This window comes from Arachis hypogaea, chromosome 9 (assembly GCF_003086295.3).
Source record: "Arachis hypogaea cultivar Tifrunner chromosome 9, arahy.Tifrunner.gnm2.J5K5, whole genome shotgun sequence".
NCBI lineage: Eukaryota > Viridiplantae > Streptophyta > Magnoliopsida > Fabales > Fabaceae > Arachis > Arachis hypogaea.
Window position 1 is genome coordinate 9,762,182 of NC_092044.1, and position 18,061 is coordinate 9,780,242.

The following is an 18,061-nucleotide window of genomic DNA, read 5'->3' on the forward strand; positions in this document are numbered from 1 at the left end:
AAAAGCTTCCACCTCCGAGTCATGGGAGAAGGAAAGATTCATCTCCAAGAGCCATCAAGACCACTTCTATGATGTTGTGGCAAAGAAGAAGGTGATCCCCGAGGTCCCTTTCAAGCTCAAAAAGAATGAGTATCCGGAAATCCGACATGAAATCCAAAGAAGAGGGTGGGAAGTCCTAACCAACCCCATGCAACAAGTTGGAATATTGATGGTTCAAGAGTTCTATGCCAATGCATGGATCACTAGGAACCGTGATCAAAGTATGAACCCGAATCCAAAGAACTATCTTACAATGGTTCGGGGGAAATACTTAGATTTTAGTCCGGAAAATGTGAGGTTGGCGTTTCACTTGCCCATGATGCAAGAAGATGAACGCCCCTACACTAGAAGGGTCAACTTTAATCAAAGGTTGGACCAAGTCCTTACGGATATATGTGTGGAAGGAGCCCAATGGAGAATAGACTCCAAAGGCAAGCCAGTTCAACTAAGAAGACTGGATCTCAAGCCCGTGGCTAGAGGATGGTTGGAGTTCATCCAAAGATCCATCATTCCTACTAGCAACCGATCTGAAGTTACTGTGGATCGGGCCATCATGATCCATAGCATCATGATTGGAGAGGAAGTAGAAGTTCATGAGGTCATCTCCAATGAACTCTACAAAATAGCCGACAAGTCCTCACCCATGGCACGGCTAGCTTTCCCTCACCTTATTTGCCATCTATGTTGGAGTTATCATAGATGGAGATGTCTCCATTGAAGAAGACAAGCCCATCACCAAGAAAAGGATGGAGCAAGCAAGAGAAGCTCCTCACGGCCCTCAAGAAGTGCATGAGGAAGCTCATCATCAACAAATTCCTGAGATACCTCAAGGAATGCACTTTCCTCCCAACAACTATTGGGAGCAACTCAACACCTCCTTAGAAGATTTGAGCCATAATGTGGAACAATTAAGGGTGGAACATCATGAGCACTCCATCATTCTCCAAGAAATAAGAGAAGACCAAAGAGCAATGAGGGAGGAGCAACAAAGGCAAGGAAGGGACATAGAAGAGCTGAAGAACATCATTGGCCCTTCAAGAAGAAGACGCCACTAAAGGTGGATTCATTCCTTATTCTTTATTTCTTTCTGTTTTCGGTTTTTAGTGTTGTGTTTATCTATGTTTTGTGTCTTTACTTCATGATCATTAGTATGTAACCATGCCTTAAAGCTATGAATTAAATCCATTAATCCTTCACCTCTCTTAAATGAAAAATGTTTTAATTCAAAAGAACAAGAAGTACATGAATTTCGAATTTATCCTTGAATTTAATTTAATTATATTGATGTGGTGGCAATACTTTCTGTTTTCTGAATGAATGCTTGAACAGTGCATATTTTTGATCTTGTTGTTTATGAGTGTTAAAATTGTTGGCTCTTGAAAGAATGATGAACAAAGAGAAATGTTATTGATGATCTGAAAAATCATGAAATTGATTCTTGAAGCAAGAAAAAGCAGTGAAAAAGGAAGCTTGCGAAAAAAAATGGCGAAAAAAATTAGAAAGAAAAAGAAAAAGCAAGCAGAAAAAGCCAATAGCCCTTAAAACCAAAAGGCAAGGGTAAAAAGGATCCAAGGCTTTGAGCATCAATGGATAGGAGGGCCCAAGGAAATTAAATCCAGGCCTAACCGGCTAAACCAAAGCTGTCCCTAACCATGTGCTTATGTCATGAAGGTCCAAGTCAAAAGCTTGAGACTGAGTGGTTAAAGTCGTGATCCAAAGCAAAAGAGTGTGCTTAAGAGCTCTGGACACCACTAACTGGGGACTCTAGCAAAGCTGAGTCACAATCTGAAAAGGTTCACCCAGTTATGTGTCTGTGGCATTTGTGTATCCGGTGGTAATACTGGAAAACAAAATGCTTAGGGCCACAGCCAAGACTCATAAGTAGCTGTGTTCAAGAATCAACATGCTTAACTAGGAGAGTCAATAATACTATCTGAAATTCTGAGTTCCCAGAGATGCCAATCACTCTGAACTTCAAAGGAAAAAGTGAGATGCCAAAACTGTTCAGAAGCAAAAAGCTACAAGTCCCGCTCATCTAATTAAATTAATATTCATTGATATTCTGAGATTTATAGTATATTCTCTTCTTTTTATCCTAATTGATTTTCAGTTGCTTGGGGACAAGCAACAATTTAAGTTTGGTGTTGTGATGAGCGGATAATTTATACGCTTTTTGGCATTGTTTTTAGGTAGTTTTTAGTAAGTTTGAGCTACTTTTAGGGATGTTTTCATTAGTTTTTATGCTAAATTCACATTTCTGGACTTTACTATGAGTTTGTGTGTTTTTCTGTGATTTCAGGTAAATTCTGACTGAAATTGAGGGACTTGAGCAAAACTCTGAAGAAGGCTGACAAAAGGACTGCTGATGCTGTTGGAATCTGACCTCCCTGCACTCGAAATGGATTTTCTGGAGCTACAGAATTCCAATTGGCGCGCTCTCAAAGGCGTTGGAAAGTAGACATCCACGGCTTTCCAGAAATATATAATAGTCCATACTTTATTCGAAGATTGACGACGTAACTTGGCGTTGAACGCCAAGTTCATGCTGCTGTCTGGAGTTAAACGCCAGAAAAACGTCATGATCCGGAGTTGAACGCCCAAAACACGTCATAACTCGGAGTTCAACTCCAAGAGAAGTCTCAGCTCGTGGATTGATCAAGCTCAGCCCAAGCATACACCAAGTGGGCCCCGGAAGTGAATTTATGCATCAAATACTTACTCATGTAAACCCTAGTAGCTAGTCTAGTATAAATAGGATAAGTTACTATTGTATTAGATATCTTTTGACAGTTTAATCTCTTGAATATTCGGTCACTTGATCATGGAGAGGGCTGGCCATTCGGCCATGCCTGAACCTCTTTTACTTATGTATTTTCAACGGTGGAGTTTCTGCACACCATAGATTAAGGGTGTGGAGCTCTGCTGTACCTCAAGTATTAATGCAATTCTATTTTCTTTTATTCAAATCTCTCTTATTCTTATTCCAAGATATTCATTCGTACCCAAGAACATGATGAGTGTAATGATGAAAGTGACGATCATTATCATTCTCACTTATGAACGCACGTGATTGACAACCACTTCCGTTCTACATGCAACCGAGCTTGAATTTGTATCTCTTAGATTCCCCAACAGAATCTTCGTGGTATAAGCTAGATAGATGGCGGCATTTATGAGGATCCGGAAAGTCTCACCTTGTCTGTGGTATTCCGAGTAGGATCCTGGGAATCCGGAAAGTCTCACCTTGTCTGTGGTATTCCGAGTAGGATTCCGGTAATGAATGACTGTGACGTGCTTCGGACTTGCAAGTGCTGGGCGTTAGTGACAGACGCAAAAGAATCAAGGGATTCTATTCCAGTAGGCGCAGGAACCAACCAGTGATTAGCCGTGCTGTGACAGAGTGCGTGAGCGTAGTTTTCACTGCGAGGATGGGATGTAGCTATCAACCATGGGTGATGCCTCCAGACGATTAGCCGTGCGAGTGACAGCCGCATAGGATCATTTTCCCGAGAGGATTGAAAGTAGCCACCGCTGATGGTGAACCCCTATATACAGCTTGCCATGGAAAGGAGTAAGAAGGATTGAGTTGAAGAAGTGGGAAAACAGGCGTCCTTGAGCCATACAGTATCTCCATTCGCTTATCTGAAATTCCCACCAATGAATCAGCATAAGTATTCTATCCCTTTTATTATTTATTTTCTTATTTCTATTTTCGAAACCATCAATCAATTTAATCTGCCTAACTGAGATTTACAAGGTGACCATAGCTTGCTTCATACCAACAATCTCTGTGGGATCGACCCTTACTCACGTAAGGTTTATTACTTGGACGACCCAGTACACTTGCTGGTTAGTTGAACGGAGTTGTGAGCTTCTCTAACAGTGCCTGAAACTCTTTTATCACAATTTCGTCCACCAAGTTTTTGGCGCCGTTGCCGGGGATTATTGAGTTTGAACAATTGAAGGCATATTTTATTTCTTAGATCAGGAATAATTTATTTTTGTTGTTACAGAGTCATTAAATTTTGATAGGATAGTTTCTTTTCAAAAATTTCTTTTCAAAATTATTATTTTTCTTAATTAATTGTTGATTTTTCGTGAATTTAGTGTCTTATTTTAAGTTTGGTGTTTTCTTGTTAATCTCTTTATAATTTTCGAAAATTTTATTAAAGTTTTCTAAAAATTTTAAGTTTGGTGTTCTTTCTTTTGTTCTTGGTGTTCTTGTGAATCTTCAAATTGTTCTTGAGTTTTTCTTGTGTCTGGTTCTTAAAATTTTTAAGTTTGGTGTTCCTTGGTGTTTTTCCTCCAAAAATTTTTGAAAATAAGGAGCATTAGATTTAAAAATTTTAAGTCTTGTGCCTTTTGTGTGTTTTTCTCTTTCATCACAAAATTCAAAAAAAAAATATTTCAAATTTCAATTTCAAAATATTTCCAATTTCCTTTATTTATTTCGTTTTTATTTTATTTTATAAAAATTAATTTTTATAAAATAAATAATAGCAACATACATATCATCTCTTTTATTCCATCATGGAATTAAGTGGGAATGATCAGTCCAGGAGGACTCTGGGGTCATATGCTAACCCCACTACTGCTTCATATGGGGGTAGTATCTGTATACCCTCCATTGGAGTTAGTAGCTTTGAGTTGAATCCTCAGCTCATTATCATGGTGCAGCAAAACTGCCAGTATTCTGGTCTTCCACATGAAGAACCTACAGAGTTTTTGGCACAATTTTTACAATTTGCTGACACAGTACATGATAAAGAAGTGGATCAGGATGTCTACAGATTATTACTGTTTCCATTTGCTGTAAAAGATCAAGCTAAGAGGTGGTTAAATAACCAGCCTAAGAACAGCATAAAAACATGGAAACAGCTGTCAGAAAAATTTCTGAATCACTATTTCCCTCCAAAACGGATGACACAGCTGAGGCTAAGCATCCAAGGCTTCAAACAAGGAGATAATGAATCCCTTTTATGATGCCTGGGAGAGATACAGAGAGATGTTAAGAAAATGCCCCTCTGAAATGTTTTCAGAATGGGTGCAATTAGACATCTTTTACTATGGACTTACAGAAAAAGCTCAGATTTCTCTAGACCACTCAGCTGGTGGATCTATACATATGAGAAAAACAATTGAAGAAGCTCAAGAGCTTATTGATACAGTTGCCAGAAATCAGCATCTGTATCTAAACAGTGAATCTTCCATGAAAGAAGAAGCTAGAACAGTAACTGTTGAACTCAGTCCGGTGGATCAGGCTAATGAAATTAATCAGCAATTAGACTTTCTAACTCAGCAGCTAGCCGAATTCAAGGAAATATTACAGGAAACAAGAATGGCTAACAGGAATATGGAAGTGCAATTAAAGCAGACAGAAAAACAACTGTCAAAACAAATAGCAGAAGAATGCCAAGCAGTTCAACTAAGAAGTGGGAAAACATTGAATAACTCACTTCAAAGCAGCAGGAAGCCAAGAAATGAACAGATGTCTACTCAAAATCCCTCTGAGGACAATCAGAGCCCAGAGAGGAATGATGCTGGTGCTGAACGCCCAGACCATGCTCATTCCTGGCGTTCAACGCCAGAAACAAGCATGAATCCGGCGTTGAACGCCCAAAGGGAACATGGTTCTGGCGTTCAAACACCAGTAACAAATGGGGAGATGGCGTCTAACACCACTCCAGCTTCTACCCCTGGCATTCAAATGCCAGTGGGTGATCAGTCACATACAAGTGCTGATAACAACCCTTCTAAAAAGGCTTCCCAACCCACTTCTGTAAGTAATAAACCTGCAGCAACTAAGGTTGAGGAATACAAAGCCAAAATGCCTTATCCTCAAAAACTCCGCCAAGCGGAACAGGATAAGCAATTTGCCCGCTTTGCAGACTATCTCAGGACTCTTGAAATAAAGATTCCGTTTGCAGAAGCACTTGAGCAAATACCCTCTTATGCTAAGTTCATGAAAGAGATCTTAAGTCATAAGAAGGATTGGAGGGAGACTGAAAGAGTTTACCTCACTGAAGAATGCAGTGCAGTCATTCTGAAGAGCTTACCTGAGAAGCTTAAAGATCCTGGAAGCTTTATGATACCATGCACATTAGAAGGTACTTGTACCAAGCAAGCTTTATGTGATCTTGGGGCAAGTATCAATCTAATACCTGCATCTACTATCAGAAAGCTTGGTTTGACTGAAGAAATCAAACCAACCAGGATATGTCTTCAACTTGCTGATGGCTCCATTAAATACCCATCAGGAGTGATCGAAGACATGATTGTCAAGGTCGGGCCATTCGCCTTTCCTACTGACTTTGTGGTGCTGGAAATGGAGGAGCACAAGAGTGCAACTCTCATTCTAGGAAGACCTTTCCTAGCCACTGGCCGAACCCTCATTGATGTCCAAAAAGGGGAAGTAACCTTGAGAGTCAATGAGGAGGAGTTTAAGTTGAATGTTGTCAAAGCCATGCAACATCCAGACACCCCAAATGACTACATGAGTGTTGATATTATTGACTCTCTGGTAAGAGAGGTCAATATGGCTGAGAGTCTCGAATCAGAGCTAGAGGACATCTTTAAAGATGTTCAGCCTGATTTGGAGGAATCAGAGAAGATAATAGAACCTCTGAAAATCCCTCAAGAAGAGGAGAAACCTCCAAAACCCGAACTCAAACCATTACCACCATCCCTGAAATATGCATTTCTGGGAGAAGGTGATACTTTTCCTGTAATTATAAGCTCTACCTTAGAGCCACAGGAAGAGGAAGCACTAATTCAAGTGCTAAGGACGCACATGACAGCTCTTGGGTGGTCCATTAGTGATCTTAAGGGCATTAGCCCAGCCAGATGCATGCACAAAATCTTGCTGGAGGATGACGCCAAGCCAGTGGTTCAACCACAAAGGCGGCTGAATCCAGCTATGAAAGAAGTGGTGCAGAAAGAGGTCACTAAATTACTAGAGGCTGGGATTATTTATCCTATTTCTGACAGCCCCTGGGTGAGCCCTGTTCAAGTTGTCCCTAAGAAAGGAGGCATGACAGTGGTTCATAATGAAAAAAATGAACTGGTTCCTACAAGGACAGTTACAGGGTGGCGTATGTGCATTGATTATAGAAGGCTCAATACAGCCACCAGAAAGGATCATTTTCCTTTACCATTCATAGACCAGATGCTAGAAAGACTAGCAGGTCATGAATACTACTGCTTCCTGGATGGATATTCAGGTTATAATCAAATTGCAGTAGATCCCCAGGATCAAGAGAAAACGGCATTCACATGTCCATCTGGAGTATTTGCTTACAGAAGGATGCCATTTGGCCTGTGCAATGCACCTGCAACCTTTCAGAGGTGCATGCTCTCAATTTTCTCTGATATGGTGGAAAAATTCCTGGAAGTCTTCATGGATGACTTCTCAGTATTTGGAGACTCATTCAGCTCCTGCCTTAACCATTTAGCACTTGTTCTGAAAAGATGCCAAGAGACTAACCTGGTTTTAAACTGGGAAAAATGTCACTTTATGGTGACTGAAGGAATTGTCCTTGGGCACAAAATTTCGAACAAGGGAATAGAGGTGGATCAAGCTAAGGTAGAAGTAATTGAAAAATTACCACCACCTGCTAATGTTAAGGCAATCAGAAGCTTTCTGGGGCATGCAGGATTCTATAGGAGGTTCATAAAAGATTTTTCAAAAATCGCCAAACCTCTGAGCAACCTGTTAGCTGCTGACACGCCATTTATCTTTGATAAAGAGTGTCTGCAGGCATTTGAGACTCTGAAAGTTAAATTGGTTACTGCACCAATCATCTCTGCACCAGACTGGACATTACCATTTGAATTGATGTGTGATGCCAGTGACCATGCCATTGGTGCAGTGTTGGGACAAAGGCATGACAAGCTTTTGCACGTCATTTACTATGCCAGCCGTGTTCTAAATGATGCACAGAAGAATTACACAACCACAGAAAAAGAGCTACTAGCAGTGGTTTACGCCATTGACAAATTCAGATCCTATTTAGTAGGATCAAAAGTGATTGTGTACACTGATCATGCTGCTCTTAAATATCTACTCACAAAGCAGGATTCAAAACCCAGACTCATCAGATGGGTGTTACTTCTGCAAGAGTTTGATATAGAAATAAGAGACAGAAAAGGGACAGAGAATCAAGTGGCAGATCACCTGTCCCGAATAGAACCAGTGGAAGGGGCGTCCCTCCCTCTCACTGATATCTCTGAAACCTTTCCGGATGAGCAACTGTTTGCCATCCAGGAAGTGCCATGGTTTGCAGACATTGCAAACTACAAGGCAGTGAGATTCATACCCAAAGAGTACAGTAGGGTGCAATCAAAGAAATTAATCAGAGATGCAAAGTACTATCTTTGTGATGAACCATATCTCTTTAAGAGATGTGCAGACGGAGTAATCCGTAGATGTGTGCCTAAAGAAGAAGCACAGAAGATCCTTTGGCATTGCCATGGATCACAGTATGGAGGACATTTTGGAAGTGAACGAACAGCCACAAGAGTCCTCCAAAGTGGCTTCTACTGGCCTACTCTCTATAAAGACTCCCGAGCATTTGTGCTTAATTGTGATAGTTGCCAAAGATCAGGCAACCTACCTCACAGTTATGCCATGCCTCAACAAGGAATCTTGGAGATTGAGTTGTTTGATGTATGGGGCATTGACTTCATGGGACCCTTCCCACCATCATACTCAAACACTTATATTCTGGTGGCAGTGGATTATGTATCCAAATGGGTGGAGGCTATTGCAACACCCACTAATGACACTAAAACAGTGTTAAAATTCCTCCAGAAACATATCTTCAGCAGATTTGGTATCCCTAGAGTGTTAATCAGTGATGGGGGCACTCATTTCTGTAATAAACAGCTATACTCTGCTCTGGTACGTTATGGAGTCAACCACAGGGTAGCTACTCCATATCACCCACAAACTAATGGGCAAGCTGAAGTCTCAAATAGAGAACTTAAAAGAATCCTGGAACGGACTGTAATTAACCGTAGAAGGGATTGGGCAAGAAGCTTGGATGATGCTCTGTGGGCATACAGAACAGCATTCAAGACCCCCATAGGGACCTCTCCATACCAGCTTGTGTATGGAAAGGCGTGTCACTTGCCAGTGGAACTGGAACACAAGGCCTACTGGGCAACCAGATTCCTGAACCTTGATGCCAAGTTAGCTGGAGAAAGACGATTGCTCCAGTTAAATGAGCTAGAGGAATTTAGACTCAATGCTTTCGAGAATGCAAAAATTTACAAGGAGAAAGCAAAAAGATGGCATGATAAGAAATTGTCATCCAGAGTCTTTGAGCCAGGACAGAAAGTTCTGCTATTTAATTCAAGGCTCAAATTATTCCCCGGGAAATTAAAATCCCGGTGGAGAGGTCCATATGTAATCACAAGCGTATCACCATATGGATACATAGAACTTCAGGATAATGACTCTAACAAAAAGTTCATTGTTAATGGACAAAGAGTTAAACACTATCTTGAAGGTAATTTCGAGCAAGAATGCTCAAGACTGAGACTTAATTGAAGATCAGTGATAGTCCAGCTAATGACATTAAAGAAGCGCTTGCTGGGAGGCAACCCATGCCAATCACAAAATTTAATTTTATTCGTTTTTCTAATAATTTGAAGTTTTATAGGTAGATGCTACAGTATCTTCAAAAGGTGAAATAGCAATTGGGTGAAGTCACAAAGTTACAAGGAAAATTGGAAGCTCACTGGCGTGAAAAAGCCAGTAAGAAATACTTTGGGCGTTGAACGCCCAAAAGAAGCACCCACTGGGCGTTTAACGCCAGTAAGGGTAGCCATCTGGGCGTTAAACGCCAGAAAGGAGCATCTTCTGGGCGTTAAACGCCAGAAAGAAGCACCTTCTGGGCGTTTAACGCCAGTCTGCTAGCATCCTGGGCGTTCAGAAAAACGCCCAGTAACAAAGGACTTTCTGGCGTTCAACGCCAGAAAGAAGCATCAGATGGGCGTTGAACGCCCAGGAGAAGCAACAATTGGGCGTTAAACGCCCAAAACATGCATCATTTGGGCGTTTAACGCCAGGATGGTGGGAGGAGGTACAATTTCGTTTTTCTTCATAATTTTTCAAAAATTTTATGTTTCAATTCATGATTTCTTGCATAAACATGTTTCAAAATATCATCTTCAATTCCAAAAGTTTTTATCCTAATTTCTAAAAACCCTGATTTCTAAAAATCCACGTTTCAAAAATATTAAATATATCTTAATTCATAAAGCCAAATGGTTTTCCAATCCAATCCAACTCTTTTAAGTCAATTATCTTTTTAAAATCTTTTTCAAAATTAAAAATTTCAAATTTATCTTTTAATTTATTATTCATATCTTTCTCTTTTTAAATTATATCTTTTTCTGATCATATCTTTTAAAATCATATCTTCTATCTTATCTTTTTCTTATCTTTTGAAATTTGAAATATTTTTTTTTTTTGAATTTTGTGATGAAAGAGAAAAACACACAAAAGGCACAAGACTTAAAATTTTTAAATCTAATGCTCCTTATTTTCGAAAATTTTTGGAGGGAAAACACCAAGGAACACCAAACTTAAAAATTTTAAGATCCAGACACAAGAAAAACTCAAGAACAATTTGAAGATTCACAAGAACACCAAGAACAAAAGAAAGAACACCAAACTTAAAATTTTTAAAAAACTTTAATAAAATTTTCGAAAATTATAAAGAGATTAACAAGAAAACACCAAACTTAAAATAAGACACTAAATTCACGAAAAATCAACAATTAATTAAGAAAAATAATAATTTTGAAAAGAAATTTTTGAAAAGAAACTGTCCTATCAAAATTTAATGACTCTGTAACAACAAAAATAAATTATTCCTGATCTAAGAAATAAAATATGCCTTCAATTGTTCAAACTCAATAATCCCCGACAACGGCGCCAAAAACTTGGTGGACGAAATTGTGATCACATCAATGTAGTATTCTTTGTTGTTGTATGGAATCCTTATTATGGCACTTATGTGTGGACACAACTCCGTTCAACTAACCAGCAAGTGTACTGGGTCGTCCAAGTAATACCTTACGTGAGTAAGGGTCGATCCCACAGAGATTGTTGGTGTGAAGCAAGCTATGGTCATCTTGTGAATCCCAGTCAGGAGGATAAAATTATGGAATTTAGAAAATCAAATATGATTAATAAAAATAAACAGAAAATAAAATGGATAGAGATACTTATGTAAATCAATAGTGGAAATTTCAGATAGGCGTATGGAGATGTTGTGCTCCTCTTGAATCTCTACTTTCTTATTACATTCATCCTATCCTTCTTACTCCTTCCATGGCAAGCTGTATGTAGGGCATCACCGTTGTCAATGGCTACATCCCATCCTCTCAGTGAAAACGTTCCTATGCTCTGTCACAGCACGGCTAATCATCTGTCGGTTCTCAATCAGGTTGGAATAGAATCCCTTGATTCTTTTGCGCTTGTCATCACGCCCAGCCTTCAGGAGTTTGAAGCTCGTCACAGTCATTCAATCCCAGAATCCTACTCAGAATACCACAGACAAGGTTTAGACTTTCCGGATCCTCATGAATGCCGCCATCTATCTAGCTTATACCACGAAGATTCTGTTGGGGAATCTAAGAGATATGCGCCCGGCCTAAGGTAGAACGGAAGTGGTTGTCAGTCACGCGCGTTCATGGGTGAGAATGATGATGAGTGTCACGGATCATCACATTCATCAAGTTGAAGTGCAACGTATGTCTTGGAATAAGAATAAAAGAGAATTGAATAGAAAGTAATAGTAATTGTATTGAAACTTGAGGTACAGCAGAGCTCCACACCCTTAATCTATGGTGTGCAGAAACTCCACCGTTGAAAATACATAAGTGAAAGGTTCAGGCATGGCCGAATGGCCAGCCCCCAAAACATGATCACAGGATTCAAAATACAATCCAGGATGATAATATGATAGTAAAAAGTTCTATTTATAATAAACTAGCTCCTAGGGTTTACATGAGTAAGTAATTGATGCATAAATCCACTTCCGGGGCCCACTTGGTGTATGTTTGGGCTGAGCTTGATCTATCCACGAGCTGAGGCTTCTCTTGGAGTTGAACTCCAAGTTATAACGTGTTTTGGGCGTTCAACTCCGGATCATGACGTTTTTCTGGCGTTTAACTCCAGACAGTAGCATGTACTTGGCGTTCAACGCCAAGTTACGTCGTCAATTTCCGAATAAAGTATGGACTATTATATATTGCTGGAAAGCTCTGAATGTCTACTTTCCAACGTCGTTGAGAGCGCGCCAATTGGAGTTCTGTAGCTCCAGAAAATCCATTTCGAGTGCAGGGAGGTCAGATTCCAACAGCATCAGCAGTCCTTTTGTCAGCCTTTTTCAGAGTTTTGCTCAAGTCCCTCAATTTCAGCCAGAATTTACCTGAAATCACAGAAAAACACACAAACTCATAGTAAAGTCCAGAAATGTGAATTTAACATAAAAACTAATGAAAACATCCCTAAAAGTAGCTCAAACTTACTAAAAACTACCTAAAAACAATGCCAAAAAGCGTATAAATTATCCGCTCATCACAACACCAAACTTAAATTGTTGCTTGTCCCCAAGCAACTGAAAATCAATTAGGATAAAAAGAAGGGAATATACTATAAATTCCAAAATATAAATGAATATTAATTCTAATTAGATGAGTGGGACTTGTAGCTTTTTGCTTCTGAACAGTTTTGGCATCCCACTTTTTCCTTTGAAGTTTAGAATGATTGGCTTCTCTAGGAACTTAGAATTTCGGATAGTGTTATTGACTTTCCTAGTTAAGCATGTTGATTCTTGAACACAGCTACTTATGAGTCTTGGCCGTGGCCCTAAGCATTTTGTTTTCCAGTATTACCACCGGATACATAAATGCCACAGACACATAACCGGGTGAACCTGTTCAGATTATGACTTAGCTTTGCTAAAGTCCCCAGTTAGAGGTGTCCAGAGCTCTTAAGCACACTCTTTTGCTTTGGATCACGACTTTAACCACTCAGTCTCAAGCTTTTCACCTGGACCTTCATGACACAAGCACATGGTTAGGGACAGCTTGATTTAGCCGCTTAGGCCTGGATTTAATTTCCTTGGGCCCTCCTATCCATTGCTGCTCAAAGCCTTGGATCCTTTTTACCCTTGCCTTTTGGTTTTAAGGGCTATTGGCTTTTTCTGCTTGCTTTTTCTTTTTCTTTCCATATTTTTTTTCGCCATTTTCTTTTTCTTTTTTTTTTACAAGCTTTTGCTTTTTCACTGCTTTTTCTTGCTTCAAGAATCAATTTCATGATTTTTCAGATCATCAATAACATTTCTCTTTGTTCATCATTCTTTCAAGAGCCAACAATTTTAACATTCATAAACAACAAGATCAAAAATATGCACTGTTCAAGCATTCATTCAGAAAACAAAAAGTATTGTCACCACATCAATATAATTAAATTAAATTCAAGGATAAATTTGAAGTTCATGTACTTCTTGTTCTTTTGAATTAAAACATTTTTCATTTAAGAGAGGTGAAGGATTAATGGATTTATTCATAACTTTAAGACATAGTTACTAACTACTAATGATCATGTAATAAAGACACAAGTATAGATAAACATATAACATAAAAAAAATGAAAAGCAGAAGAAAAATTTAAGAACAAGGAATGAGTCCACCTTAGTGAGGGTGGCGCCTTCTTGAAGGACCATTGATGTCCTTGAGCTCTACTATGTCTCTGAATTGTTGTAATTTAGTTTCTCTTAGTTTCCTCTTCAGAGTCCTTTCAGGTTCTGGATCAGCTTCAACAAGAATGCCTTTTTCCTTGTTCCTGCTCATATGAAAGAGAAGAGGAAAAGAAAAGGAAGAGGAATCTTCTATGTCATAGTAAAGAGGATCCTTATTATTAGTAGAAGAAGAAAGGGGATAATGGAAGGAGAGGGATGAATAGTCTGTATAAAGAGTAAGGATAGGGGAGGTGATAAGAGATGAAGAGAAGTGTTAGTAAATAAATAAATAAATAGAAGAAGATGAGAGAGGGATTTTCGAAAATATTTTTGAAAAGGAGTTAGTAATTTCGAAAATTAAAGATGAATTAAAATTAAAATTAAAACTTGAAACAATTAGTTAATTAAAAAGAATTTTTTGAAAAAGAGGGAGGTATTTTCGAAAATTAGAGAGGGAAAGGTAGTTAGGTGGTTTTGAAAAAGATAAGAAACAACCAAAAAGTCAAATTTGAAAAAGATAAGAAAATAAGTTAGATAAGATATTTTGAAATCAAATTTGGAAAAAGATAAAATTTTGAAAAAGATAAGATAAAAAGATAAGATAATTAGATAAGATAAAAAGATATGAAAAGATAAGATTAAAAAGATATTTTTTTGAAAAGATATGATTTTAAAAGATATGGTTTTAAAAAGATATGATTGAAATTAGTTTTGAAAAAGATTTAATTTTTAAAATTAAAATTAATTACTTAACTAACAAGAAACTAAAAGATAAGATTCTAGAATTTAAAGATTGAACCTTTCTTAACAAGAAAGTAACAAACTTCAAATTTTTGAATCAATCACATTTACTTGTTAGCTAATTTTCGAAAATATGATGTAAAAGATAAGAAAAATATTTTGAAAAATATTTTAAAAAAATTTCGAAAATTAATAAAAAAAAGGAAAAGAATTAATTTTTGAAAAAGTTTTGAAAAGATAAGATTTTTAAAATTGAAACTTTGACTTGACTTGTAAGAAACAACTAATTTTTAAAATTTTTGACTAAGTCAACTCAAATTTTCGAAAATTAGGAGATAAAAAAGGAAAAGATAATTTTTTTATTTTTTTGAATTTTTTTTTATGATGAAGAGAAAAACATAAAAATGACCCAAAACATAAAGATTTTAGATCAAAACACAAGATGCATGCAAGAACACTATGAATGTCAAGAGGAACACCAAGAACACTTTGAAGATCATGATGAACATCAAGAACATAATTTTGAAAAATTTTTGATGCAAAGAAAACATGCAAGACACCAAACTTAGAAATCTTTAATGCATGGACTCTAACAAACGAAAAATGCATATGAAAAACAACAAACAACACAAAACAAGAAATCATCAAGATCAAACAAGAAGACTTATCAAGAACAACTTGAAGATCATGAAGAACACTATGAATGCATGAGATTTTCGAAAAAAAAATGCAAGAAAAATTTTAAAAGCATGTAATTGACACCAAACCTAAAAATTAACACAAGACTCAAACAAGAAACACAAAATATTTTTTTTGGTTTTTATGATTTTCTAATTTTTTTGTATTTTTATAAATTTTTTCGAAAAACATTTTTGGAAAAACGAAAAAGAAAAGAAAAATTTTGAAAAAGATTTTTGAAAAGAAAATTACCTAATCTGAGCAACAAGATGAACCGTCAGTTGTCCAAACTCGAACAATCCCCGGCAACGGCGCCAAAAACTTGGTGGACGAAATTGTGATAAAAGAGTTTCAGGCACTGTTAGAGAAGCTCACAACTCCGTTCAACTAACCAGCAAGTATACTGGGTCGTCCAAGTAATAAACCTTACGTGAGTAAGGGTCGATCCCACAGAGATTGTTGGTATGAAGCAAGCTATGGTCACCTTGTAAATCTCAGTTAGGCAGATTAAATTGATTGATGGTTTCGAAAATAGAAATAAGAAAATAAATAATAAAAGGGATAGAATACTTATGCTGATTCATTGGTGGGAATTTCAGATAAGCGAATGGAGATACTGTATGGCTCAAGGACGCCTGTTTTCCCACTTCTTCAACTCAATCCTTCTTACTCCTTTCCATGGCAAGCTGTATATAGGGGTTCACCATCAGCGGTGGCTACTTTCAATCCTCTCGGGAAAATGATCCTATGCGGCTGTCACTCGCACGGCTAATCGTCTGGAGGCATCACCCATGGTTGATAGCTACATCCCATCCTCGCAGTGAAAACTACGCTCACGCACTCTGTCACAGCACGGCTAATCACTGGTTGGTTCCTGCGCCTACTGGAATAGAATCCCTTGATTCTTTTGCGTCTGTCACTAACGCCCAGCACTTGCAAGTCTGAAGCACGTCACAGTCATTCATTACCGGAATCCTACTCGGAATACCACAGACAAGGTGAGACTTTCCGGATTCCCAGGATCCTACTCGGAATACCACAGACAAGGTGAGACTTTCCGGATCCTCATAAATGCCGCCATCTATCTAGCTTATACCACGAAGATTCTGTTGGGGAATCTAAGAGATACAAATTCAAGCTCGGTTGCATGTAGAACGGAAGTGGTTGTCAATCACGTGCGTTCATAAGTGAGAATGATAATGATCGTCACTTTCATCATTACACTCATCATGTTCTTGGGTACGAATGAATATCTTGGAATAAGAATAAGAGAGATTTGAATAAAAGAAAATAGAATTGCATTAATACTTGAGGTACAGCAGAGCTCCACACCCTTAATCTATGGTGTGCAGAAACTCCACCGTTGAAAATACATAAGTAAAAGAGGTTCAGGCATGGCCGAATGGCCAGCCCTCTCCATGATCAAGTGACCGAATATTCAAGAGATTAAACTGTCAAAAGATATCTAATACAATAGTAACTTATCCTATTTATACTAGACTAGCTACTAGGGTTTACATGAGTAAGTATTTGATGCATAAATTCACTTCCGGGGCCCACTTGGTGTATGCTTGGGCTGAGCTTGATCAATCCAAGAGCTGAGGCTTCTCTTGGAGTTGAACTCCGAGTTATGACGTGTTTTGGGCGTTCAACTCCGGATCATGACGTTTTTCTGGCGTTTAACTCCAGACAGCAGCATGAACTTGGCGTTCAACGCCAAGTTACGTCGTCAATCTTCGAATAAAGTATGGACTATTATATATTTCTGGAAAGCCGTGGATGTCTACTTTCCAACGCCGTTGAGAGCGCGCCAATTGGAATTCTGTAGCTCCAGAAAATCCATTTCGAGTGCAGGGAGGTCAGATTCCAACAGCATCAGCAGTCCTTTTGTCAGCCTTCTTCAGAGTTTTGCTCAAGTCCCTCAATTTCAGTCAGAATTTACCTGAAATCACAGAAAAACACACAAACTCATAGTAAAGTCCAGAAATGTGAATTTAGCATAAAAACTAATGAAAACATCCCTAAAAGTAGCTCAAACTTACTAAAAACTACCTAAAAATAATGCCAAAAAGCGTATAAATTATCCGCTCATCACAACACCAAACTTAAATTGTTGCTTGTCCCCAAGCAACTGAAAATCAATTAGGATAAAAAGAAGAGAATATACTATAAATCTCAGAATATCAATGAATATTAATTTAATTAGATGAGCGGGACTTGTAGCTTTTTGCTTCTGAACAGTTTTGGCATCTCACTTTTTCCTTTGAAGTTCAGAGTGATTGGCATCTCTGGGAACTCAGAATTTCAGATAGTGTTATTGACTCTCCTAGTTAAGCATGTTGATTCTTGAACACAGCTACTTATGAGTCTTGGCTGTGGCCCTAAGCATTTTGTTTTCCAGTATTACCACCGGATACACAAATGCCACAGACACATAACTGGGTGAACCTTTTCAGATTGTGACTCAGCTTTGCTAGAGTCCCCAGTTAGTGGTGTCCAGAGCTCTTAAGCACACTCTTTTGCTTTGGATCACGACTTTAACCACTCAGTCTCAAGCTTTTGACTTGGACCTTCATGACACAAGCACATGGTTAGGGACAGCTTTGATTTAGCCGCTTAGGCCTGGATTTAATTTCCTTGGGCCCTCCTATCCATTGATGCTCAAAGCCTTGGATCCTTTTTACCCTTGCCTTTTGGTTTTAAGGGCTATTGGCTTTTTCTGCTTGCTTTTTCTTTTTCTTTCTAATTTTTTTCGCCATTTTTTTTTCGCAAGCTTCCTTTTTCACTGCTTTTTCTTGCTTCAAGAATCAATTTCATGATTTTTCAGATCATCAATAACATTTCTCT